We start from the raw sequence: 26,890 nt of genomic DNA on the forward strand, positions 1-26,890 counted from the left end.
GTGGCATGTGGGATCTTCCCGGACCAGGGATCAAACCCGTGTCCCTTGCATTGGTAGGTGGATTCTTAACCGCTGTGCCACTAGGGAATTCCCTCCAAGTTGGCTTTAATCTGTTCACTTGTCCTTGAATGAGTGTTTGCAATGGCCCTATTCCCTTTTGCATTATTCCCAAAACTAGTGATGCATCAGTCAGGATAGGCTAGATCATGCTGCAGTAACCTTCAAAAAAACTCTCAGTGGCATGATACACAAAGGGCTTTTTCTCACTCGTTTGTATATCTGTCACGTTTCTCCTCAGTGCTGTTGCCATTTGAAACATTGCTGGTTGCCATTTCAGAGGAAAATAGAAAATGTGGCAAGTGAGCACTGGTTCTTTAAAACTTCTGTATAGAAGTGACACTCACATTTTGTTAGCCATTTGTTGCTTTGTTAGCCAAAGCAAGTGACATGGCCACACCTAACTTCAAAGGGTTGGGAACATGCACTCCTACCATGAACCCAAGAGGAGAACTGGAAACATTTAGTGAACAGCACTAATGGCTACCATAGGTTCCCTGATTGTTTGCTTGCGTACCCTAGAAATCTGTCTTTAAGATTGTCAGGAATGGATCTGGGATTAGTTAAGCAAGTACCTACCAGCCATACCTACCTATCTGGCCAATCAGTAGTTATGGCTGCCATCTGTTTTATTGGTTGGTACCTGTGCCTTAGCAATTGTTAAATACTTTAAAATATCACTCTTGATCATATAGTTTTTTTTAAATCGCAACTTCATTCATCCAACATCCTAAAGGACTAATTGTGCGAGCTGAGGCCATAGTCCTATTTACAGGCTCAGTTTGGTATGGCCCCTCTGCCAGCTACCTTTGACCGCTGTTGGTCCCTGATAAGAGAGAGACTTCAAGTGAAGCTGTTCCTGGCTTCCCTGTGCTTTGTCATGGTCTCCAGCTGTCAATCTTCCACATCTAGAAATTTTTGTACAATTTCATTAACATACTCCCATAACAATCCCATGTACCACTTTCTTAAGAACGGATATTGAAAAATCTGTCCTTAGTGACTTATTCTTTGTTGGGTCCTGCCAATACTTGATCTAACACCAAAAAAATCCTTAAAATTTTTATCATATGGTTGGCATCATTTCAAAACGATTATTCAAAACTACTGATATTCCCCTGTTCTGTTTTCCTTTGGCCATTTGGGACAGTTTCTGGGTAGGGCGACTTGGTTACCTCAGTTATCTGAATGCTGACATCTTGTCCCTGGGGCCCTGGGGGTGGAATCATTGTAGAAGGCTTCTCTGCATCCTCTATGGCATAGTATGTGGTAGGCCAGTTGTGTTTGAAAACTCAGGGATAGGATAAACAGAGCCTCAAAGATCGCGGAGCCCAAAACAGACCTAACCAAGGTCTCAGAACAAGTGAGGGTCAGAGCTAAGATAAACTTGCTTCTCTAATTCACTTGATGTCTTTCTCAGACAATGTATGTTAGCAGTGCCAGTGGCTAGTGGCTGGGTCCCTCTACCTGTCACTACTTTAGGCACATCTTCCTTTACTCATTTTACTTCTTTTCTCACCTTTTCACTCTTCTCTTCCATCCCTTTTTACCCTTCTTCCCCAGTATATGTTAGGTTGGCCAAAGGAGCCTACCAAAAATGTTCATCCTTGCTGTGGGCACTGAGTACTGAATAGATTACAGACTGGTCTGTTGGAAGAAGAAAGCATTTGGTATCTAGTTGGAGAACATTGGAGTTAAAGAGTAGAGAGATTCAGTGATTGTTTCTTGTACAAGGAAGCATGATAGTGATGTAGTCTAAATAGTACTAATTGGTCTTTCCCTTGGCTTGGTCTGGATCATGCTGTTTTCCTTAAATTTTCCATCAGAGAGCAGATGTCATCTAATGACTTTCCTACAAATGTTTGCTTTCTTAGAAGTGAGCTATGTTTATTTCTCCAGTTACAAAAATGTGTTGTTTATAACTTGTAAAGAAATGTGAATCTATTCCGATTTGCTTCCCATCCACTTTTCTTACTGACTCATTACCCAACCTGTTGTCAGTTGGACCAAACTGCCTTCGTTATAAACTGGAAGAGGAAGACATCCCAAGCAGGCCTTGTAAGGTTGCCCAATCTTTATCAGAGGTATTGAAGTATAAGGGATTTCACTTGGAAATATTTGAACTTTGGCCACAAATTCAGATTAAGATATTGCTTAATGAAACTGGTCATTCTTTTGAGTCAAGATGAAACTTAGCATTAGTGGGAAGAATGAAAGGAAGTAGGTACATAATCCTTCAGTATCTGTGGGGGATTGGTTCCAGAACCCCCTGCAGATACCAAAATCCAAGGATGCTCAAGTATTTACATGTAACTTAGGCACATCCTCTGTATACTTTAAATCATCTCAAGATTACTTATACTACTTAATACAATGTAAATGCTATGGAAATAGCTGTCAATACAATATAAATGCCATGGAAGTAGTTGCTGGTGCGTGGCAAATTCAAGTTTTGCTTTGGAACTTTTTGGAAAAATTTGTCCTGAATATTTTCTGTCCGCAGCTGTGGAACCTGTGGATGTGGAGGGCTGACTGTGCTTGGTCAGAACTTCTGTTTATGATGGAGAGAGGTATTGCTGAGTTCTTACTCTGCCATTGTATATGGCTGACTGTTTCCTCCAGATGGTGCGGTTGGTCGTGTATTTCACACTCTTGTCTAACAGACCTGCTGCCTCTTGCTTTCCTCTACTTGTTCTCCCCTCCTCTCAAGCCTTTCTCCCCTTGCCCCTCTGTTCTATTTTTTATTTAAAAAATTTTTTTAAATTTATTTTTTGGCCGCACTGCACGGCATGTGAGATCTTAGTTCCCTGACCAGGGATCGAACCCGCGCTCTCTGTGTTGGAAGTGCGGAGTCTTCACAACTGCACCGCACCGCCAGAGAAGTCCCACCCCTCTGTTCTTAATCCTAGCTCTCTACATTCAATCTCTCTCAAGATTCAAGATGTTTGCTAAGTCTTTCCCAATCCTCTCACCACCATTCATCTCTCCCTTATCCTGTTTGACGTTGCAACTGAGTTTTTTCTGTACGCACCCTTCTCCTCTGTTGGACTTCACCTTTGTCTCTTCTCTCTCACTCCTTGAGGCCTATGTCTGCTTTACCTTTGGTCCCCTCACAGTCTAGCACAGATCCCTGGACACTGTGAGGACTCATTTGAGGACCTGCCCTCTGCCTTGGAAGAAGTTCATACCGAGTTGGGGAGACAAGTAAATAGCGTGAGAAGCACAGAACGGTTCCTGATGTAGCCTTGCTGAATCCCTCATCCAGCCATGTCCTGAATTCATCCAGTAATGAACCCTGTGCTTTTCCCATACCCTCACTCTCCAAATTCAGGAGTGCTTCATTCCCCTGACCATTCTGGGCCTTTTCCACACTTGCACCATGTTTTCAAAACCTGGGCCTCTTGTATGGGGCAGCTTTTGCCCTGAGACGTCTCCAAGCCCGGGCTTAGCCTTTGACAACCTGACACCATTTAATCTGATTTTTTTTTGTTTTTGTTTTATCATTCTGCTTTTAGGAAAAACAGTTTAGATGTCTCCTTCACAGAACAGTGCTTTATGTCCCTGGCTGCACACTTTGTGCTGATATTCCAAGTTAGGGCTTCCTGGTGGATTTGAAATCCAAAGCAAAGATTAGCTGTTTACAACTTATAAAGAACAGCATTAATTTATATTTGGGGAATCCTTTCTGAGTTCTCATAAGCAAGTTCTATTTTTTTGATATTTATGCTTAGTTTGCTAAAGTTTTAATGTAATAATTAAGAATTAGAAAGGATTAACTAGTAATACAGTGCATACTCATGTACCTTCTCCCAGCTTAAGAAATAAAACATTATCAATACAAAGAACTAGGTACATTTTCCTCTTTTCCTTTCCTTTTGTCCCCAGGTGTAGTAACTATTCTGAATTTAGAGTTTATAATTCCCTTCCTTTTCTTTATAATTTTACTACATATTCTTAAACAAAATATGTAGTATTGTTTTATACTTTTAAAGCTTTATGTAAATGGAATACTGTGAATACTCTGAACTTGGTTTTTTTTTTTTTTTTTTTTTTTTCTTTTTGCGGTATGCGGGCCTCTCACTGTTGTGGCCTCTCCCGTTGCGGAGCACAGGCTCCAGATGCGCAGGCCCAGCGGCCATGGCTCACGGGCCCAGCCGCTCCGCGGCATATGGGATCCTCCCAGATCGGGGCACGAACCCGTATCCCCTGCATCGGCAGGCGGACTCTCAACCACTGCGCCACCAGGGAGGCCCTGAACTTGGTTTTTTTGCTCAATATTATGTTAGTGAGATTCATCCATGTTGTTAAATGTAGCTTTAATTCATTTATTCTTCTGCTGTGTAGTATTCCATTGTATGAAGACATCAGAATGTATTTTTTCATCCTCCTGTTGCACATCTATCAATAATTAAGGTGTTTCCAGTTTTGTTTTTATGGACAATTCTATTACATGTTGTTTTTATATGTTAATTTCTTTAAGGTCTTTGCCTAGGAAAGGAATTGCTGAGTGAAATGATACACCATCTTCAACTTTACTAGCTATTGCACAAATTATTATCTAAGGTGATGGTACCAATTTATAGTCTAACCAAAAATCTAGGAATCCTTGTTGTACCGTATCATCTCCAGTACTCGATATTGTCAGGCTTTTTCGTTTTTGCCAGTTTCATATTTATGAAAGGGTATCTCTTTGATGTTATAATTTGTATTTTCCTGATTGCTAGTGAAGTACGCAATTTTTTCATGTTCACTGTCGTGGGTTTCCACTTCTGTAAATTGCTTGTTCATACCTTTTGCCCATGAGTTTCTTTTTTGTCTTCTTCTCACTTATTTGTAGACATCGTTTATATATGCTTGATACCAATCCTTTGTTGGCAGAGGTTTTGGTCTCTTTTGTTCGATGATGGATCCCGAGTGCCTAGAGCCGTCTGTGGCAGGTGACAGGTGTTCAGAAGTATTTATTGAATGAATAAATACTTGGCTATTTATTCATCTTATCATTTATAGTTTGCCTTTTTGTGTGTCTTTTAAAAGAAATTCCTTCTGACCTTGATACCACACAGGTACCCTCTTATATATTCTTCTAGGTGTTTAGCCTCGTGTATTTTTTGCCCAAGAAAATGATTTTGTGTCCTGTACGTCTCTGTGAGGAGGAAATAAACGGGTTTTCCAAAAGTTTCTACCACTCACTAACCATGACACTAGACAGCTCTCTTTACCTCAAGAACCTCAATTTTTCCCCCTTATTTAAAAAAGAGGGGTGATATTAACTGCCTTGCAGGGTTGATGTGAGATTAATTTGAATGAACTATGCCTAGCATCTAATACATGCCTGGCACATAATAGCCGTTCAATAATGTGGCTGTTTCTTCCTTCTCTTGTCTTTTTACTGAGGACAGCAAAGCTAGAGCGAGGCCCCAGGCATATGAAGCCATCTCTCCCTACAAGCGACTTCACCATGGACGTGTAGAAACCCATGATGAGCTCTTTCCAGCTTCTTCCTGGCAGCTAGCTCGTCTTCTCTCCGCTTTCCTCCTGGTCTGGCCTAAGCCAAGGTCTCCACAGCCTGGGTTTCTGCCCTAAGCCAAGTAGCAGACGCCTCTCTTTTACAACCTGTCAGAAACCCCTGAGTAGATGCAGGCAAGCCTTGGAGGCGCTACACCATTTTTCCTTCTAAACACTTAAAGACACTTTCATCAGAACAAGTGCTTTTCCATAAGGAAGGTTTGTGATTCATTTGCATTTCACTTACTCCTAAACACAACCAGTGGCATTAGTCCATTATTTACTGTTGGCATTGACTCGCTATGGGAGGGGACAAACAGATCTGTAGTAATGGTCAGCATCCACGAAATGTAAGACTTAGATGTAGTCACACTGAATTATGTTTGAATAGCAGCTGCTGAAAATGGAAGATGTTTCATGTCTTAGGTGGCAGGCAGCATCATGGCTAGAATGTTTGTGCTGTCTTATGGTTTCTTGTTCAAGAATTAAGCTGAATTTAGTTGCTCAACTTCATTTTGGCACTGGAACGTGGGCCTTTTAAAATGCACTCTTGCAGTTAAGCCTTTCATGCTGGTTTGAGGTTGGTGGCCATTCTCATCAGAGCCAATAATTGATGAGTGGATGGGACCTCCTTCTTAGGCATGGAGTTTCTGCAGTGCCTCGAGATCTTGATTATTCCTCTCTGCAGCCCGTTTAGGGATCATCTGTTTAGTCTTGAACCCAAGACTGCATCCTGGTGAGTAAGGAGTATTGGAAACACCCACCTATTTTAGATCAGTGGGGTTTCTTCTCAGAACTTTCAGGGAAGTAAGAACTACTCCAAAATCCTGTATACTGCCATTGTTCAATAGAAATGTAACGCAAGACACATATGTAACTTTGAATTTTCTAGTAGCCATACTAAAAAAATTAATTCTAGTAACATATTATATTTCATTTAACCTAAAAAAACCCAAGTATTATCCTTTCAACATGTAATCAATATAAAAATTCTTTTTAAAATTGAAGTATAGTTAATTTACTATGTTGTGTTAGTTTCAGGTGTACAACAAAGTGATTCAGCCATATATATATGTGTGTGTGTGTATATATATATGTTTATAGATGTGTATATATGTATATAGATGTATATAGGTATGTATATATGTATATAGATGTATATATATGTGTGTATATATATATTCTTTTTCAGATTCATACAGATTCTTCATGAGATACTTTACCTTGCTTTTTAAATACTAAATTTTTGAAATCAGGAGTTTATTTTACACTTATAGCCCGTCTCAGTTCAGACTACTCACACTTCAAATGCTCAATAGCCATGTTGCCTGATGGCTACTTTATTGGACAGTGCAGCCCTAAAGGACCTCTAGGGAAGAGATGGGATCAGCATACCTTGCCCCATCTTTCCTCCTTTACTTAGACCACAACCAGCTAATTTCCTCTCTTCTCTTCTCCTTGCCAGAAGGTAACCAATGTGGAGTTGAATCTTTACAAAGGCTGGAGCAGGTGAAGCTCTGTCCCTCTTCCCCTTACTGTACTGATAAGCTACTTATGATTTAAATGTGTTTTGAGTAATGTTTCAACATATCCCTCAAAATTAGTTTTTAGGTGGGGAGGTTAAGTAACCATATAATTTGCCTGTTTTAAAATTAGCGAAATTTGTCTGAAATGCTCTCATAATAATTTCTTTATTATGAATTAAACTTTATTTATTTCTTTATTTATAAAGAATTTAAACTCCTTGAGGGCAGGATTGCATCTGTCTCCTTTACCACTGTGTCCGTAGTGCTTCTTCTATGGTCTGGCACAGAGCTGGTGCTCAAAAATACTGCATGAATGAATGAATGAATGAATGTGCTAAGCCTGAGAGTGCTTCTTCATATCCCCAGTGTTCTATTTGTATTGTAGTTTTAGTCATTTAAACTTTTAAACATGTATTTGTTCTGAGATTTTATTTGGGGTGTAGCAATTTTTGTGTACATTTTTAAAGTTAATATTGTCACTTGTTCTTCGTTTGAATTTAAACATTTGAAAGTCCAACTTGCTAAAATGTGTTTCAAACCTGATCCCTGCCAGCAGTGGGTAGTGTATTTTTAAAACTCTTTGCCAATCTGATAAATGTTTTAACTTTCTTTCTTATTGCTAGTGATATCATAAGTTTATTGGCTCTTTTCATTTCTTCTTTTGTGAGTTTCCTATTCGTATCTTTTGCCCATTTTTAAAATTAATCTCTTCCTCATCTCCTTACTGGTTTGTAAGAGCTATTTTTGTATGTAGAAGTTAAGAATCTTTTGTTACGTGTGTTTAAAGTATTTTCCTGTTTGATTACTTGCTTTTCAATTTCAATTTTAATATTAGCTCTATAAATATTTGTATGGTTTCTGCCTTTAGAGGTATGTTATACTTCTAAAGATTTTCATCACATCAAGATCTGATATGTATATAAATATTTCATTCTGTATATCAGAATGCTATATCAGAATAATTCAGGGTCGCATAATCCTACAGCCATATAAAGCCAGCTGCCCCTCTGGCAAAGGATAGATAGGTTCTGGGGCTGGCAAGCAGGCTGGTGTGGAGAGAGGATTCAGGCTTTCCCAGCCCCTAATGAATGCTGAAAGGTGACTCAGAACTTTTCTCCCTCTGGGAAGAGAATAGGGCTTGGGAAGAGAGAGATTTTCTCTCTCTCTCTCTCTCTCTTTTTTTTTTTTTTTTTTTAAGATTTTTTTCCATGTAGACCATTTTTAAAGTCTTTATTGAATTTTTAAGATTTTTTTCGATGTAGACCATTTTTAAAGTCTTTGTTGAATTAGTTACAGTATTGCTTCTGTGTTATTTTTTTTTTTTTTTTTTGGCCACGAGGCATATGGGATCTTGGCTCCCCAACCAGGGATCGAACCTGCACCCCCTGCATTGGAAGGCGAAGTCTTAACCACTGGACCGACAGGGAAGTCCCAAGAGACGTTTTCTCTTGGTGCCTTGATAGGAGACTGCTATCTAGCCAGCTGGGTCTCTAAGGTCCCTCAGGGGCATTGATTGTGCTTCCTCCCTGCCATGGCGGGATGGTAGCCACTTGGTTCTAGCATATTTGAGCACCAACGTGTATACACAAAAGAGTATAAAAGCAGCACATCTAAGGGGGCTCAGCAGCCAGAAAAAGAAATAACAAGCAACCCACTCAGATCAGACACCTCTTACACAGAACTCTTATGTAGAGTGTTTCTGTTGTATAGAATTAGAACTGCTCTGGAGGAGACAGAAAGAAACTGGAAAAACCACCAACTAAGAGAATGTAAGGAGATTCCACTACAACCCCAAATGGCTTTCCTCAACTAAAAACAAATGAGATTTTCAGTGAATGAGCTGAAGGACATCCACGTGGACGAAATACCATCTACAACAGTGGAAACCCACACAGTGTAAATCATGAGGGAAAAGCTAAGGGACTTGGCAAACAGATTTAGGAGACCTGGTATTCAAACAATAGAAACAGCAGAAGGAGAAAAGGCAATGGATGGAGAAGGGACAACAATGAAGCAAATATTGGTAGAAAGTTTCCTTGAATGAAGACAGGCTTGAGTCTGAAAGGGCTCACTGGGCTACAGTCAGGACCAATGAAAAAAGACACAAACAGAGACGTATACATATTCTGGTGAAATTTCTGACTTCTAAGGGTGAAGGTTAAAAGATTTTTTACAGTTGCTACATTATATTATTTAAAATGTCCAGTTTTCAACAAAAACTTGACACACAAAGAAACAGGAAAGTGTGGCCCACACACATGAAAAGAACACAGTCAGTAGAGACTGTTTTAGGAAGCCAGGAGTTAGACTTTTTTTTTTTTTGGGGGGGGGGCCCTGATACACGGCTTGTGGGATCTTAGTTCCCCGACCAGGGACTGAACCTGGGCCCTCAGCCATGAAAGTGCAGAGTCCTAACCACTGGGCCACTAGGGAATTCCCTAGACATCTTAAACAAATTATTTTATTTTTTCTTTTTGGATTATTAAATTGTATGTTTTCTTCCAGTTTTACTGAGATATAATTGACATACAGCACTGTATAAGTTTAAGGTGTATGGCATAATGATTTAACTTACATGTATTATGAAATGATGACCACAATAGGTTTAGTGAACACCCATCTTCTCCTATAGATACATTAAAGAAATAGAAAAAAATTTTTTCCTTGTGATGAGAACTCTTAGGATTTACTCTCTTAACTTTCATATGTAATGTACAGCAGTGTTAATTGTATTTATCATTTGTACGTTACATCCCTAGTACTTAGTTGTCTTATAGCTGGAAGTTTTGACTGTCTCCATCCAATTCCCCTGCTCCCCACCCTCCGCCTCTGGTGACCACAAATCTGATCTCTTTTTCTATGAGTTTGTTTGTTTCTTTGTTTTTTAAGTATAATTGACCTACAGCACTATGTTAGTTCCTGATGCGCAACGTAGTATTTCAATATTTCTATATGTTTCACAGTGATCACTGTGATTAAGTCTAGTTGTTGTCTGTCACCACAAATACTTTGTTGGCTGTTATAAATTTGTTCAAAAATTCCAGATGAAAGGTAAAGTAACTTACAATGGGAAAACAACCATAATGATATCAGACTTTTCTTTCAAAATTCTTGATTCTACAAAATTCCACCACTTTCTAGAATATATATGTATTCTAGAATGTATGTATACACATTCAGACACACATGCACATAAATATGTGTTTGTATATATATATATATGCACACATGCATATATATTTTAACATTTACATTTTTTTATCCATATGGAATTGATGCATTGATTGAGGAGGGCATCTGAGTTTGCCCTTTTTCCTCCTAATTTACCTGTTGTCCCAAAGAATTTATTGGCTAATCTACCACTTTCCCATTGATATAAAAGGCTATATTTATCTAGTGTTAAAAATAAACATGCTTACAGGTCTGACTTAAAACTTATTTTCTTATTATATTACTGTTATATAAATTATTTGATTCTAATTATTTTGCATACATATGTACTTTAAGTTTTATAACATTATTTATTATGATGATTATTTTGCACACACACACAAAGTACTTTATGTAGCACAATGCTTATAGGAAGATGGCCATATGCAGGGTGTGGTGCCCAACCTGCATAGCCACACATGAGGTGGCCCAGCTTATGAAACAGGACGTTACCAATACCACTGCAGCCTCTTGTGTGTCCTTTCCTTACTGCATCCTCCTCTCTGCTCAGACACCACCACAGCAAAAGGTGAATTTTTTAAAAAATCTTTTTTCCTTAAATTTATTTTATTTATTTATTTATTTTTGGCTGCGTTGGGTCTTCGTTGCTGTGTGTGGGCTTTCTCTAGTTGCAGCGAACGGGGGCTACTCTTCGTTGTGGTGTGTGGGCTTCTCACCAGTGGCTTCTCTTGTTGTGGAACACGGGCTCTAGGCACACGGGCTTCAGTAGTTGTGGCACGCAGGCTCAGTAGTTGTGGCTCACGGGCTCTAGAGCATAGGCTCAGTAGTTGTCGCACACGGGCTTAGTTGCTCCATAGCATGTGGGATCTTCCCAGACCAGGACTCAAACCCGTGTCTCCTGCAATGGCAGGTGGATTCTTAACCACTGTGCCACCAGGGAAGCCCGCAAAAGGTGAACTTTGTTTTAGCCATTTGAGTATGTATCCCCAAATAACGTATTATGTGGTGTTAGCCTTTTCTGAATTTTATATGAATGAAATCATACTGTGTCTATTCTGCTCAGTGTTATGGTTTAAAATGTCATCTCTGTCGATATGTGAAGCTGAGATCATACATTTTCACTCCTCTATTGTGTTCTAGGGTATAAATAGACCACAATTTATTGATCCATTCTACTGTTGATGGTTTCTTTTTATACGATGTTAGATTTATTTTGCTTATATCTTATATAGGAATTTTGCCTTCATTTCAAGAGTGAGATTGGTATGTAATTTCTTTCTCATATTGCTCTTGTCTGGTTTTGTTATCAAGGTCATAATCTGGTAAAAATGAATTATGGGGTGTCCCTTTTATTCTGTTCTTTGGAAGAGTTTATTTAAAGACTGGAATTATTTACACTTTGAACGTTTTGTAGCGCTCACCTTAAAACCATCTGAACCTGTTGTTTTCTTCATGAGAAGAATATTAAATACTGATTCTATTTCTTTAATAGTTGAAGAACCCTTGAGATTTTTCTGTTTTTGTTTTTTAGAGTCAGTTTTGATTATTTAGAATTTTTTCTAAAACTTTTAAATTTCTCCCAGTATTTCAGATATGCTGGCATACTTGTCTTCTTAGCTTGAGTTCTGAGATCCATTATTTTGTTATGGCTCATTTTCCTCTCTCTATCCTCACTGCCACTGTCATCTCTCCCCTGGAATAATAGAGGAGCCTAACTAGCCTCCCCGACTTCTGTCTCACTCCCCCTCCAGTTCATTCTCTGTAATAATAGTTTCACTTCTTTACCTAATAGCCCTCTGGTGCTTCCTAGGGATAAACACTGGCTTTGTGATCTGCCCCACCAGACCCCCGTTGAGATCCAGCCTATGTCTGCTTCTCCGACTTCTCTCCTCTTCCCTCCCATGCCACGCCCCAGATATGCAGGCTGTTCATCCAGCTTGCCGTTGTTGTTCATGACACCCATGGTGTTCTAGAAGGTTCTGTTCCTCCATCCTTCTCTCTGTTTTCCTGATGAGTGCCTACGTGTTCTTCCCATCACAGCTTGGCTGTTGTCTCTGTGATGCCTTCTGTGACCCTGACTCCACCCTCCCCGCCTCGAGCGTGTCCCTCTCACGTGCTCCTGTAGCATCCTGTCCTTCCCCCTCCTCAATGGCCCTCATCACATGGCTTTGAAGGGCCTATTTACTGATCTCTTTCTCGGTCCACAACCAACCCTAGACAGTGAGCTCCCTGAGAGCACGGACTGTCTCTCGTTCAGTCTCTGATGACCAGCACAGCACCTACAGAGAGGAGATAACTCAGTACATGCTTGTATTACTACTGATATGAAAAACTTGCTTTTGGAACTTTGTTTTTGTTTGTTTGGGGTTTTTTTGTCAAAGAAAATTCACTTTTATTAGAAAAAGTTTAAGAAGTACATTTGAAATTCAGTGGGATTGTAACAGATATTGTGCAAATTAGATTAAGATTGAAAGTTAAGCTAGGAAATTTGGATATTCATCAGTGGATTTCATACTTTTTTTTTTTTTTTGTAATATGTCACCATTTAATACTTTTCTTTCAGAATTTCCTTTGGTGTTTTTTTTTTTTTTTTGGCCGTGCAGCACGCAGGATTTTAGTTCCCGACCAGGGATTGAACCCATGCCCCGTGCAATGGAAATGCGGAGGCTTAACCACTGGACCGCCAGGGAAGTCCGTCATACTTCTTTTTTTTTTTAATTATTTTTTTTAAATTGGAGTATAGTTGATTTACAGTGTTGTGTTAGTTTCTGCTGTATAGCAAAAATGAACCAGCCATACATATACATATATCCACTGTTTTTGGAACTTTGTGATAACAACAATCATAGTAGCATACATGTGTATAGCTTCTTACAAACTAAGTAATTACAATTACACAACCATATGCATTATTTTATTAAATGGTCACAGCAATTTTGGGAGGTATAAGGTTTTTAACTCTATTTTAACAAGTGAGTCTTTGCGAGCACGAATACACCTTATCAAAATATACTTGCTACCTCTCTCAGAGCCCCCCTCTCCCTCTCCATGCTGGCTGTTGGGGGGAAGACAATGGTTAAAGTTTTCCACATTGACTCTTTTATCCTGAAGTTATTCTGTTTTTTTTTTTGTTTGTTTGTTTGTTTGTTTAACCCTGGCCTTCATGGGCAGCTGTCTCTGAGGGCCCTTTCAGTTCGCGAGGGGATCACTCTGCATGTCTCTCCTGGGACTGCTTTTGGTTTAAGAAAATGCAATGACTCTCATTACAAAGGCTACCAGAGTTTTACTTTTTGACTACTGGGTATTTTTCTGCTCAGGAGACTTTTTCTGAATTCATACCAACACTATTAATTTAGTAATATAAAAAATACAGTAAAGAAACAAAAGCCCTGCCCTTTCATCTTCTAGCCCAGTTTTCCTCCTGCCCTGGGGTTCTGGAGCTCATCTAGCCCGGTCTCTCCCGTTTAACGATGTAGTAAGACCTGGAGACATGAAGAAACATGCTGGGAGCCACGGAGTTTCTTGTGGAGGTGGGCTGGACCCCCGGGCTTCCCACCACAAATCTGGCCCCCTTTCTAAACTTGAGCATCCATCACCAATTATAACAGGTGTCCAGTGTCTCCAAGTTTGTCTGGCTTATGAATGTGACTTTCCATGTATCTGGTACCGTTTGTAAAACTAATCCTATGTTTATACAGGATTTAAAACAAAGTGACATTTTCATGTCAAACAAATATGGGATGATGTGATTGCATTTTAAGCATGCAAAAAAATTACGTGTCATTCCATATATCATTAAGAAATTAAAATTGTATCTTAAAAATATACCAACTTAAATCCCTAAACCTGTATTACACCCAACACTTTGCTAGGATCAAACACTGTAATTTGCATTTCTCCTTTTTTTTTGTTTTTAAACAGAAGACAGTCTGTAACAATTTCTTCTGATTTATGCCTCCAGTATGGCTTTGGTACCATTGAATTGTAGGGGTTAATGTTAGCATTTTAATTTTATAAAAGCATCACCTTTTGTTTTCAAGAAGTCCTTAACATTTTATGCTAAACCCCCAGAATTTTTTGGTAGTTTATGGAAATTAGAGTGATGCCATTTTATACACATGGAACAAAGACATCCTGACTGTAAATGACTATCTTCCTATCGCCTTGCTTGTTTAAGAATTCTGAAAGGCAGGAGCATCCAAACAGCAAACTTGGCAGCTCTGCTGATGCGTTAGCACTGAAGACTTCCTGCCCTGCTAAGCTGAGAAAAACAAACTGGCTTAGGCTGAATATAAATGTTTTTCGGAATATGTGCAAACAGCACATTTCTGTCTTTCTTTTCTCTTGGAAGCCTACATTTTGAAAGCCTGTAGGATTTCAGCCACACAGACAAGCTGTTTCCTGAAAGAAAGAAAGCCATGAGGGTGAGAAAGACCTTGAATAAACATGACTATGTCCCCGACATGTTTCTGGACTGTGTCAGGCTGGGTGGTGTCTCATTGGCAAATTGGGAAGAGCTGGTAATGCTTTTTTTCTTTTCTCTCTTTCCTCCTTTATTTCTTTTCTTCTTCCTTCCTTCTGCCCTCCCTCCCCCCTCTTCCTTCCTTCCTTCCTGCCTCCCTCCCTCCTCCTTCCTTCCTGTCTCCCTCCCTCCCTTCCTTTCTTTTTCTTTCACTACTGAGTTTGTATAAGCTCGTGTATTGGGATATACGCAGATTTGCCTCATGCTTAGTAATGGACTCTGACGTTGGCAACGGACACCATGCCCATGCAATCAGTCTGTTGTCCAGTAATGGTGTTTTCTGCATACTTATGCCCGTGCTTGTACTATTGGGGCCTGGGCGGGGTGGGCTGTGGCTCAACGGGAGCAGACGTTGGAACAGCCAGGGTGGAGTGCTGGGGCCTGGGCTGGCTGCAGTGCAGGGTGGTGGAGAGGCACACAGGCAGTTGGGGCCAAGGAGCAGAGGGTCACACCGCTGCTGTAGGTAGAAGCAGACGACTCCAGGGCCTGGCAGATCCCAGCCAGGTTCCTAGAGAGACTCGACACTTTGAAGCCTCCAAGGAAAAGGGCAGGCTCCAACTTGTCTGTTTAGAAAACCAGAGAATAAAACGTGATTCCCTAAGGAACCCTGACCTACCTTGGCTTCCCCTGACCGCTCTATTTAAAAGTGCAGTTTATACCCCAAGCCCCCAGCACTTCCAACCTCTTTTTCCTATATCACATTATATAACTTACTTATATATTATGTTCATTTTCTGTTTCCCCGAATTAGAATATAAGCTCCTTGAGAAAAGTGATTTTTGTCTGTTTCGTTGACTGATGAATTCTCCATGTCAAAAATGGCCTTGGTGCCTAGTAGGTGCTTAATAAACAGTATGTTGACCGGGTGACTGAATAGACCCTGGACATACCCTCAAGAAATACCTGAACATTTGATGCTTTGGGGAGTCCCTTCCTCCGCCACCTGGGTAAAGTGCAATACTGATTTGTACTCTATTGATTTTGTTTTGTTTTGTTTTGTTTTGTTTTGTTTGCGGTACACGGGCCTCTCACTGTTGTGGTCTCTCCCGTTGCGGAGCACAGGCTCTGGACGCGCAGGCTCAGCGGCCATGGCTCACGGGCCCAGCCGCTCCGTGGCATGTGGGATCCTCCCGGACCGGGGCACGAACCCGTGTCCCCTGCATCGGCAGGCGGACTTTCAACCACTGCGCCACCAGGGAAGCCCCTACTCTATTGATTTTTAATTTTTATTTACTTATTTATTCTTAGAAATAAATAAATTTATTTGTTTTTGGCTGCAGTGGGTCTTCATTGCTGCACGCGGGCTTTCTCTAGTTGTGGCGAGTGGGGGCTACTCTTCATTGCGGTGCGTGGGCTTCTCATTGAGGTGTCTTCTCTTGTTGTGGAGCACGGGGTCTAGGGTGCGTAGGCTTCAGTAGTTGTAGCACGTGGGCTCAGTAGTTGTGGCTCCCGGGCTCTAGAGTGCAGCCTCAGTAGTTGTGGTGCATGGGCTTAGTTGCTCTGCGGCATGTGGGATCTTCCTGGACCAGGGCTCGAACCCGTATCCCCTGCATTGGCAGGTGGATTCTAAACCACTGCACCACCAGGGAAGTCCCTGTACTCTATTTTAAAAGCAAAGATGCCTTGTCTCTGCAGAGAGGTAATCATGAGTGTCAGTGGTGAAGAGGCTGCGGGAAAATACGTATCCCAAAGTATTTCACTTTGGGATCAAAGTGCAGATTCCACTGCCCAGATTGGGCCCCACGAGACTGTTTCTCCCTCAACCCTGAACCCCTGTTGGAGTGGGAGTGATGCCTGGGAGGGAATTACAGAGATTCCCCCAGGAAACACCTCACTTCTCCACGGCACTTTTCGTTCTCACAGCACTTCTCAGCAACAACAGTTGCTCACGTTCCTCAAATAAATGACCATTCCCTTCTCTGCTGACTGGCTTTTGGCGGGGAAGAGCATGACCCCTTGCTAGTGTGACTGGACCAGGAGGAGGGGAGGGATTGGGAGAAGGAAAGAGTGGGTAGGGAGTTTACAATTAATTAAGATTTGTGATGACCATCCATCTAGCTTTTTTCTTTACCAGTGGAGCCCTGTTCATGGAATACACTTTTCAATTTTTCCCCCTGAGGGGTTTTAGAGTTATTTCCACATGACATTTTGCTCATTGAGTCTCTTTCCAAGGGGTCAGCTTCCTTCAAGTCCTTGAAAAATGGACTCTTCAATAAAATTTTGTGGGAGGGGTGGCCTCCAGGGAAAGAGGGTCTGTATTGTGTATATTGGCAGGGCAGGCTTTCTTTCCTCTCCCCATTTAGAGTAATGGTCGAGTTTTAAATAACCCCTTGTGAAATGCCAGCATGTGCTTAGCCAGAGTATTCTGGTCTTTCTGTGGCAGAGAGAAAATCAGGCATCGGTCATGCAGGGCTCTGTGGGGGTGGAAAGGGCAACCTATGTCAGTTTTTCTAGGAAAGAAAATTAATTATTGAATGTCTCCTATGCACAAAGCCTGAGGGCAAAGACGGTTCAGATATATAAAGAAGTATTGTGATTTCATTTTCAGGTTTTCTCCTTTCAGGGAACTGAAAGGTGAAATCTGTTCCAGCAAGATCTTTTCACTGATTACTTTTGGCCCTGCTTGCCAGGGCTGATTAAAGATGTGTGTGTGTGTGTGTGTGTGTGTGTAGATGTGTGTGTGTGTGTGTGTGTAGGGGAAGGGGAGGGAAGGAGAGAGAGAGAGAGAGAGAATTTGTGTTTAGTGACAGATGGAAGAGTAGTGCTATGAATGACATTTGTAAGATCCACATTCCAGGGCTCCCCTGGTGGCGCAGTGGTTGAGAGGCCGCCTGTGGATGCAGGGGACATGGGTTCGTGCCCCGGTCCGGGAAGATCCCACATGCCGCGGAGCGGCTGGGCACGTGAGCAATGGCCTCTGAGCCTGCGCTTCCGGAGCCTGTGCTCTGCAACGGGAGAGGCCACAACAGTGAGAGGCCCACGTACTGCAAAAACAAAAACAAAACAAACACACAAACAAAAAAATGATCCACATTCCAGTTTGCTAAAGAGAGTCTTAATATGATAAATTTAAATTCAAGGAAAGACCTTCTCCATGGAACAGCTTGTTCTGAATATGCACACCCACAACACATCACCCACCTTCCAGCACTAAGAGGGATCCAGAAGGGTCTGCTGAAAATGTGACACAGAGTGAAGTTGAAGTTTGAAACGACACGGTATTTTGACTGAGATGTAGTCACACTCAGATGTTCATTCAAATGTTAGGCCTTTCAACCCAACAAGATCAAGAGAATGTATTCATTAGTTGATGGTAAATAGAAAGGATGAATCTTAAATTCCTAGCATTAATTTTTTTTAAAGACTCAGAAGAAAAATGTGAAAACTCATTTTCTTTCAGCCCACCCTTTCAACATTGGCAAAATAAATACATTTTATATTTAATCAGGAAGTTTGAGGACCCCCAGGACTTTGAAACATCTTGGAATGACAACATCCTACTTGAAAAACCAACATGATCCTGAAGGTTTCTTCTTGAGTCTTTGTTTCAGGTTCAGGAAACAAAATGCACATCCTGCTTCTTGGAACAAAAATGTGTTTGGTATGCTGAATTTAAATAGTATTGGTTAACTTGATTATTCCCTCATGGACTTTGGAGGGTACAAACTGTAAAGTCCCATGTGTAATCCAGGCCGGGAGGAACAACCCCCAGAGACCCTCCAGAGAATGTGTTCCTGGCAGACTGTCCCCAGAGCCTGGGGATTCTCCTGTTCCACCTGGAACACACACTTTCAGACTCACCAAATATTTTCTTTAAAAGGACCTTCCGCCGGTAGGAGGGGTCCACGCCTCCCATCCTGGTGCTAACTCTCTGCTGCAGATCTTGGTTGCCATTAACTGAGATTGACTTCTTATGCATTCATATTCCTGACAGTGACCGTAACCATCCTCTGCTAAGCCCTGGTGTCATGGGGAATTGTTCTGCAGTAGTGGCTCAGTGTTGTCCCTTCTTAGCCTTTAGCTTTTGTCCCGACCTAGGAAGATCCGTTGGAATCTCAGTTCTTCCATCTAGCGTCTTACTTCCATGTGTTGTCTGTGTCACGGCAGAATCGGACAAGGTGTTTCTTGAATCCCCAGTGGCCAAGCTGGGGATATATGAAATGAGAAGACCCTAAGTGAGTTAAGTCACTGTCAGCCTGGAGACAGGCTTCTCTTGGCCTGGTAAAGAGCACAGTTCTCAGCCTTGTTCCAGCTCAGTGTGGCAGTAACAAGGAGGCAGATAGAGAGAGTGCTGCTCACATTTGGGCTGATGAGAAGCAGGGAGAGAGCGATGCAAAAATTGGTAGATGGAGTCAGGATCCAAAAAGAGCCTTGACAGGCTGAAAGGATGGGCCAGATCTAAAGAGGGCGTGAATGACTGGGGATGGTATAGTCTGGCTCTCAGTCCTGAATACAGATATGGCTTAACAGTGGCAGGTAGGAAAGAGAACTTAGTGATCTTTATTGACCACAGTTCTGTAGAGGTCAGTGGTGTGGTGTTTGGCTGTGTTCACACTCTGGAGAGAGACGAACGTCCACCTGTAGTGCTCAGACAAGGCTGGGAGAAGGGTTTAAACTGGCTTGTTGAAATTCAATGGGAATCCCATTGTATTCTTTTTTTTTTTTTTTTTTTTTTTTTTGCTGTACGCGGGCCTCTCACTGCTGTGGCCTCTCCCGTTGCGGAGCACAGGCTCCGGACACACAGGCTCCGCGGCCATGGCTCGCGGGCCCAGCCGCTCCACGGCATGTGGGATCTTCCGGGATCGGGGCACGAACCCTAGTCCCCTGCATCGGCAGGCGGACTCTCAACCACTGCGCCACCAGGGAAGCCCCCATTGTATTCTTTTTAATGGTGACTGCTCAACCTTCGAGGAGTATTGGCTTCTGTTCTATATATAGGAACACCCACTTCTCATCCACTTGTTTCTCCTTCCATGCCATCAGCCAAGTCTTGATAGACATTCTCTATCCTTTCCAGGGTGTAGATGGAGGCTAGGATGCTGAAATCCTGTCCTTGAATCCCCATCCCATACTTACTTCCTCCTGCCAAAGTCAAAGCCTTCAGCTGGAGGGGGATGTGGATCAGCTGCATCCTCAGGTCCCTGGAGGGGCCGTCTGGATTCCTTCTGACCCTGTCCCTGGTGACTCGGACCCCATCCCCAGTGATTCCGCAGCTGTGCACAGTGGCTGGTGGGATGATGCATTTTGGCAGTTGCTCTCCTCGGCCCTGGATCTGCGCCCTGGGAAGATTGCACACTTCCTGGTCTGGCCTCCCTCCCCCAACCCTACCGTCAACTCTTGCTGCTGAAGGGGCCTGAACTCTTTGGTCACCCTGTCCTGTGAGGAGGCGCCTGACACCGAGTCTCCCTGACATTTAGGAAGTCAACCCCCATGTGGTGAGAATGTCAGCACGTGTTCTTTGCTGCCCAGGGTGCTTGCTTTCTGAAGCCATGAGTCAGCTTAGCCATTTCTCCTTCAAGGAAGGTCCAGTTTTTCCAAGACTGTTTTCCACTGAGGGAGCTGGGGGACTGGGATGGGGGTGAACTTTCACTCAGCAGCTGGGACTTTGTGTGTCCCTAGTTAAATGTCCTGGTGTCCTGTGTCTTGGTTTCTTCCTGTGCAAAAAGAGACTGGTGACACATACCTCATGGCGTAGCGGTGAGCACAGCTAGAGGCAGTGTTCACAAATCCTAGCTCACAGTAGATGCTCAATAAACTTGAGTTTCCTTCCTTCCCAGCTTTCTCTTCAAAGGGCCTCTATTGAGTCTATGTGCATGACTGTGGAAGATGCTGCAGGAGAAATTCCTGCTCCAAAGTAGGGGTTGGGATTAGACTGTCTCTAAAATTTCTTCCAGTTATATAGCTCTGTGACTCAAATATTTGTCCCTTGCCAAATCCCACTCTGTTCAGATTGTAGAATTCAATTCCCTCTAGGGAGAAGGAAAGGCAGGGGAAGGACGTGGGGGAGGATGACAAAGGAAAGGTACCTCATTCCACCCTTGGGGAGCAATGGGCCACTTCAGACTAGGTTGGTATCTCTGAACTTCCTAGATTCTGACAGACCCCTTTTGCCTTGTAAGAGATTGAGCTCCCCGTCACTAAAAGAATTCAAGCAGAGGCTGCAGGGCATCTGGCAGGATTGCTGAGGTGGACAGGCTGGATTAAATTACTGAGACGGTCCCTCCCGGCACTGAGCTTTCATGATCATGGGATGCTACAGGACGGCTCTTCAAACAAGCATGGTGGTGCACCCTCGCCACTAGAGAGGGAAAGGACTTGGATGGCACCAGGCTGTAGCCTCGACTCCCAAATGATTGAAAAATTGACTCCGGAGTAAGGATTTTGATAAAAAGAGGTGAATGTAAAATCAGTTTATCAGTAACACGGAGTGTGACGTGAGCCTGGAGAGAATCTGGGCTAGCCCAGATTAGCAGAGTTTAACTCCCACAGGAGAATGGGGGTTGGTGAGGAAGAAGGCCCCCTAGTCCATAGCTCAGGTCGTGCAGGCCAGCGGTCTTTCACTCTCATGACCTTACACCAGGCATCTCCCCTGGGGAACGCAGACATGATGGAGACAGTCCTCAGCCCTGTGGAACTTCCTCCAAATGCTGCACTGAGATGCCTTGGGGGAGAGACAGAAGCCTGGGATAGGAATACAATGAACAAAATGTAGGGCAAACATACATCATTTTACCCAGTCGGATTTAAGCAGAGGAAGAAAAAAACGAATTGGAGCTTATGAAATGTTTGTAGTTGCTGTTAATAGTATAGAAGCACAACAGACAAAATACTCTGGGGATTTCCCTGGTGGCACAGTGGTTAAGAATCTGCCTGCCAATGCAGGGAATAAGGGTTTGACCCCTGGTCTGGGAAGAGCCCACATGCCGCGGAGCAACTAAGCCCGTGAGCCACAACTACTGAGCCCACGTGCCACAGCTACTGAAGCCCGTGTGCTTAGAGCCCATGCTCTGCAACAAGAGAAGCCCGCGCACTGCAACGAAGAGTAGCCCCTGCTCGCCTCAACTAGAGAAAGCCCACATGCAGCAACGAAGACCCAACGCAGCCAAAAAAAAAAAAAAAAAAAAAAAAAATTCTGGTAGTTCGAAGAGAATTAAAAAATAAATAAATAAAAGAAGCACAACAGACAAATACTCTGATTACAGAGGCTTAGGACAGTCCCCCCTCACCACAGAAGGCAGCTATTTGGGACGAAATGTGGCTGCACTTTCTTTCAGCAGTAGGGCGGCTGCAGCTGCAGCGGAGCCCAGGAAAGAGAGGCAGCTCAGAGGTGAGAAAGCTGAATGGGGCCAGGATGAGTGGGGGGTGCTCGGAGAGGGTGATAGAGACAAACGGATGATCTTGGGACCAGGAGTCCCTGGGACCTCGCAGAAGGGTATCCAAGGAGTAGGCGCAGGGGAGATGGAGGCTCCAAGTCGGCTAGGGAGCATGGCCTGATGAAGGCTTATGTGGGCCAAGGGCCCTCATCTGGACAAAAGCCAGAACCTCCGCAATCAATTTGGATCCCATTCCTCTTCCTTCTCAGGGGTTTTGCACCTGTAGTTACCTCTTCTGTCTTCTCCATTCTCTCTCTTGCTACTGGATGATTCCTGTAAGCAAACAAACCTGCTCCAGTGTCTCCTATCTTTAAAAATTCTACCTGCGATTCCACGTTTCCCTCCAGCTATGGCCCCTTAATGAGTCTCTCATCACGGTCTCTACTTCCTCTTCTCCCATTCACCTCTCAAAACCATGACAGTTGTCCCTGCCGCATGATCGTAACTACTCTTGTCAGGGTCAACAGTGACCTCCTTGCTGTCAGATCCAATGGACACATCTCTGGCCTCATCTCAGTCTCTTAGCAGCATTCAAGACCGTTGGTCACTCTGATGCTGAATCCTTCCATGACCCAATATTTGTCTTTTTTTCCTTCATTCTACTCTAATTGATTATCATTTTTAGTCTCTTTTGCTTGCTCCTCCTCTTCTACTCACGTTCAGATATTAGACTTACTTATTTTTTTAATTTTTTATTTTATTTATTTATTTTGGCTGTGTTGGGTCTTTGTTGCTGTGCATGGGCTTTCTCTAGTTACGGCGAGTGGGGGCTACTCTTTGTTGTGGTGCGCAGACTTCTCATTGTGGTGGCTTCTCTTGTTGTGGAGCATGGGCTCTAGGCACGCGGGCTTCAGTAGTTGTGGCACGCGGGCTTCAGTAGTTGTGGCATGCGGGCTTCAGTAGTTGTGGCACGCGGGCTTCAGTAGTTGTGGTGCATGGGCTTAGGTGCTCCATGGCACGTGGGATCTTCCTGGACCAGGGATCAAACCCATGTGCCCTGCACTGGCAGGTGGATTCTTAACCACTGTGCCACCAGGGAAGTCCTCAGATATTAAAATTATTGAGGGCTCCAGACAAAGACCTCTTGTCCGCCAAACTCATTCTCTAGGGAGGGTCCTTTCCAGTATGATGCTGTAAATATATATGTGTAGGAAATGAAAACGATGTCTTCCATATTTCTGTCTTCAGCCTTAGACCTCCCTTATGAGCTTCAGACTTGCATAATGAACAGCCAGCTCAAGCTTTCCACATGAATGGATGTCTCATACACATCTCAGACTTCATGTGACCCAAACAGACCCAAACTCTCTGCCCGTCCTCAGCAGATCCCTTCCTGCCTCAGGGCAACCCACCCATTGAATCTTTTTTCTTTTTCCTTAAAGAACTTTTCTTCTTACTACTTAAATCTCTTGTTTATTTATTTAAGCTGCACTGGGTCTTAGTTGCAGCACGTGGGATCTTTGTTGCAGCATGCGGGATCTTTAGTTGCGGCATGCAAACTTTTAGTTGTGGCATGCGGACTCTTAGTTGCAGCATGCAAGTGGGATCTAGTTCCCCCACCAGGGATCGAACCTGGGCCCCCTGCATTGGGAGCGCGGAGTCTTACACACTGGACCACCAGCAAAGTCCCTCATGCTGAGTCTTTTGTAGCCTGTTGCTCAAGCCCAAACCCGGAAGTCATCTTTGATGCCTTGCTTTTTCTCACCCGTCAGTAACTTCTAGTCTATCTACCTCTCTCCTTCACCACGGCCATCCTCCCAGTCAAAGGAATCATCCCTTCTCAACTGGCTTAGTGCAACGGCCTTCTAATTGATCTATATGATTCCATCTTGCATCCGCCTAACCTATCCTCCACAAAGCAGTCAGTGTTAACTGAAATCTATAGTTCTTCAACTCCTTGCCGTGGCCTGTAGGCTTTGAATGTCCCAGCTCCTCCTTTCTCTCTTATTTCCATTTCATGCACTCTCTTCCTTGTTCACACTGGATCCAGCCGCACTGACTTCCTTTCTGATCTGCAGTCCCACTGACCTGCTTCCCACCTTAGGGCTTTTGTACTTGCTCTTCTTTTCATCATGAATGCTCATCCTTGGCTCTTTGCATGACTGGTTCCTTCTTACCTGTTAGGTATTGGCTTAAATCTTGTCTTCTCAGGGATGCCTTCCTGATATTCTTATCTAAAGTTAAACAACCTTATTCTCATATCCCCCTGTTTATTTCCTTTATAGCACTTAGAGCTTTAATTTTCTTGTATATGAATTTATTTGCTTATTTTATTATGTATCTCTTCCCACTAGAGTATAACCTTCATGAAAAGAGGGACCTTATCTTTCTTGTATGTCATTGTATTCATAGCACTTAGAACAGTTTCAGGCATGTAGTAGGTGCTCAATAAATATGTGTTGAATGTATGGTCAACTAAAGATAAGCATCATACCGGGAGGCCCTGTGTATTCAGGGAGCTGATTTCAGGTGTTGATCCTAGGCTGCTCCCAGCCCCCACTCTTTGGTAAAATGATCTAACTGTGTCTTTGCACATGGCCACTAACATGTTCCAGCCCTGGCTCCTGCTCTGTGGTGTTTGGCAAGTCTCTTCACTTTCAGAGCCTTCGTTTACTCATTTCTAAAAAAAGGAGTTTGACCTGGATGACTTCTAAGGCCTCTTCAGGCCTTTAAAACTATGATTCTACCATCTCTGAAGCCAGTAGAGGCAAACAACAACAACAACTAACTTTTATCGATTCTTCACTAAGCATTATGGTAATCAGTGTCCATGAATTACGTTAAGATAGAATCCATTCTTTACCAGCAGTTATATAAAATTTGACCCTGAGGTTTACCTAGATGTGTTTTTATCCTTGGTGAGAAGAACGATACTTGTACACATACTCAAACTTCCTGGGAAACATACAGAGACATACATTTTACCATCAAATCCACCTCTTATTTTCACGTGGAAGTTTTTATTCCCGCCTCACCTTTTTAAAACCTGATAAATACAATGTGAAGTTTGGAACAGTGGCTCACAAAGTGGAAGGTAATCAGCTATGGTTATAATCAAGTCATAACTGTCTGCTCTTTTTTTCCCACACCAATGAATACTGAGGACTGGAAAGCTTTACTACCGGGAAGACTCTTAGCGTTTTCTGCTGTTTCATGCAGAGCCCCATAGAACACTGCTAAAGCGTGTGAGAGTGCGGTTGTCTCGGTGGAGGCTGTGGCATTAGCTCCCCTTCCTTTTCCTCCCAAGGTCACTTAGGAACCATCTCCAGCACTTACCAGAGAGCTGGCCGGCCAGGTCTGACAGATGTATTCTGTGCCCTTGCCTGGGCCTGATCAGACCTCCTTTCCAGGCTCTTGACACCGTGGCTTTGCTGTGGACCTCAGGGTGACCATGCTAACTTTTAGATCAGAGCCTCCCCACAGGAAGGTGACATAACAGAGAAAACCTCCACAGAACACCCGGTGGTGGTCTGAACACTGGGGTGACAGACCCGTGTCGTATCAAGGGTGGCTTCACAGTGTAGCAGGTAGAACATCCACAGGTGTTTTTCCAATTTCCCGCACTCAGGTAGGAGTCACTGGGCCTCAAGCAAGCCATTCAGAAGGAAGGCAAAGGAGATCTGGGGCTGCAGGGCTCTGGGAAGATTCCTGTCTCTCGCTTGGTGCTGAGCCCCTCATATGAAAGAAACTTCATGAGAAAATCTTGAAATTCTTTGAACAGGGTAGGGCTAACCAAAACACAGACTTATCTGTTCGAAGTGCCTTAACAAAGCTATCCCATCTTGATTTCTTTTTTTTAACGTGTAGCATTCAAATGGCTGTTTTTGCTTTAACCGCAGTTCCTGCTGCAGTTTGGAATTGTGACCCTTGGTGGAACAGAGGTGTTAGAGGGGTACTTTTATTCCCCACTCCTCGTATTTGCAGAAAATGATTTCCTCGGAGTTACACCCATGGCCTCTCACTCTGTTTCTTGCTCACTCCTTCTGGAGCAGGGGGAATGAGGTACCCTGTTGGGGGCAGAGTCATGGACCCATGTTTTTGATCACGTGGGGCTAAGCACTGGGGGTTCCATCGCCTTTATCTCCTCCCTCCTTGAACCAATCAAGGCAGTGATCTGGATAAGCCCTCTACATGCTCCACCTTCCCTTGGATGGGGGCGTGGCAAGTGTTGGTAGCAAGTCCATTGGGCCACTGTGTCCAAGCCATATTCTCCAACAGATGATGTCCTTCCTGTCTCCCCTTGGCCCCAACAAATGGGGCTTACGTCTACCGATTCAGATGCCAGGGCATGAGCTTTCCTTGAGTCCAATGGAGTCTTTCTGCAAAATCCATGTTTATTTAATCTTGGATTTTTTTATATAAACATACAAAGCATTATGAGAAAAAAGCCTCAAAGGAAATACATCAGAACAATTAAAAGTGGTTATTATAGGTTGGAGTATTTATGGGCAGATTTTATTTTCTTTTGCACTCATCTGAATTTTCTAAAGTTTCTGCAAGGAACATGCACTTGTGTTATAGTATGGAAAAAATAAGTTTGTTTCTCACTCTTTCACCAAACAATCAAAAACAGAAAGAAAGAAAGAAAAAGAAAGAGAAAGAAAGCACATCCTAGAAACAATGGATTTGTAACAACAGAACTTCAGCAAGTTAACCTCACTGTGGCTGCATTGCTGGAAGGTTGTGGGCAGGAGGAAGAAACAGGTGTCAGGGAGTAAATACTGTGTGAGCTGATT

General features: G+C 43.0%; 1 protein-coding gene across 1 annotated transcript in view; it reads left to right on the plus strand.

Annotated features, from left to right (window-relative positions):
* Positions 1 to 26,890, plus strand: part of ADAMTSL3 (ADAMTS like 3) — a 377,697-nt gene that overhangs the window by 33,003 nt on the left and 317,804 nt on the right.

Source organism: Mesoplodon densirostris, chromosome 4 (genome assembly GCF_025265405.1).
Source record: "Mesoplodon densirostris isolate mMesDen1 chromosome 4, mMesDen1 primary haplotype, whole genome shotgun sequence".
Taxonomy (NCBI): Eukaryota; Metazoa; Chordata; class Mammalia; order Artiodactyla; family Ziphiidae; genus Mesoplodon; species Mesoplodon densirostris.